This window comes from Echinops telfairi, unplaced genomic scaffold (genome assembly GCF_000313985.2).
Source record: "Echinops telfairi isolate 266 unplaced genomic scaffold, ASM31398v2 ScPeMD7_23;HRSCAF=83, whole genome shotgun sequence".
In the NCBI taxonomy this organism is placed as follows: Eukaryota; Metazoa; Chordata; class Mammalia; order Afrosoricida; family Tenrecidae; genus Echinops; species Echinops telfairi.
In genome coordinates this window covers 15,533,901-15,535,441 of record NW_022103920.1, presented here as the reverse complement: position 1 = coordinate 15,535,441, position 1,541 = coordinate 15,533,901, and positions in this window count along the sequence as shown.

Here is a 1,541-nt window from a genome sequence, read left to right as displayed (position 1 = left end):
TCTTAATAGATTATTTTTTAGAGGACACAGGAAAGCACACAGACTCAGTAGGAAGAAATGTTACAAAAATGGAAAACTGGATTGTGGAGAAAAAGGCCAGGAAATGGGTGCCCGGCAGATACTTGTTTCCCAGCATGACGAAGCACCTGCCCATTGTAGAGGGGAGCAAGGGCTGTCCTGTGAGGATTTTGCTGGGGCAACCTTCTTACCAGCCTTGATCTTCCCCCCTTCAGACTTCTTGTTCCCCACCCTCCACGAATATTGAAAAGGATGTCGAAGCTGCTGGTTCTGACATGTCGGACATCAAAGAGCACGGAATTCTTTGAGGGTTGGAGAGATGAAGTGTGTGGACCTAGATGGAGGTGATGTCGGAAAATAATAGCTTCACATTTTGATATTTTGCTTCCTCAAGAGTCTCATAATTCTGTGTGTGATGAAACGTGTGTGTGTGTTTGCTGCTTGGATCACTGAGATAGTTAAAGCTTATTGTGCCAACCTGGCCGATATACACATGTGGGGTTAATTGAAGGGCGGAGAGGTACATGGCTTAATGAGCCTCACCTTTCAAGTTCTCGGGTCTTTTGCTCTCTGATGGTTGGACTAGGGTGCAGCTGCCCTCGCCAGTTCCCTGCTTCAGCTGGCAAGGCTCACTTCCTAGGAGACATCTCTGAGGAGAAGCCACATGGAGCTACCCTGATGCAGTCCTGAGTGCTGGAGCAGCCATGTGGAGACCCCTGCTAGTGCTGAGATGCTTACATGCTCACTGATTTGGCTTTCCTCCTGCAGTCAGCATCATTGTGTGTATTTTGTGAGATTAAGACGACTTTGTGGATTGGTTTTGAACTTACGGGCTAATGTTGGACTTACGGGCTTAGACAGCCCTGGGTTGGGATACTTTCTTAATGTACAATTACCCTTTATATAAGGCTCTCTCTTACATACATATGATTTTCTGTGGATTTGTTTCTCTAGCTTACCCAGACAAATACATTCACCTCTGTGCTGCGTTCATTTTAGAGCCCTGAAAAGGAGAAGTCTTTCTGGTATTTTTGGACACTGACTAAAGGAACTGAACAGTGTTGTAGCATAGACGCTCTCAGGGCCTGCCAGCCATCCTGGTCCAGTCCACTTCCTTCTTGTCCAGAGTTATGGCCCAGTGCGCAAAAAGGGATGTGTCACGATCATTGTTTACACAGCTGCTGCTGCTGAAACTCACCATCGCCCTGGCCTCGTCCTACAACCAGGCTGTTACCTGGCTGGTATCATCGTTTCCACGCAGTCTAGACCCGGCCAGAAACTATCACCCCTGGTATGTCCCTGGTTAAGCTCTGGACTCCTAGACCTATCCTGATTTCTCAAATCGTCCACCATGAATGGAGGTTAAGGGGCCTGGTGTTCAGTGTGGGCCCCTGGTGGCATAAGTGGTTACGCACTGGGCTGCTAAAAACAAAGTTCGAAGTTCGAAACCACCAGACACTCCTTGGGAGAAAGATGGAGCTTTCTACTCTCAAAATTAGTCTCAGAACCCTGCCCTATAGGTT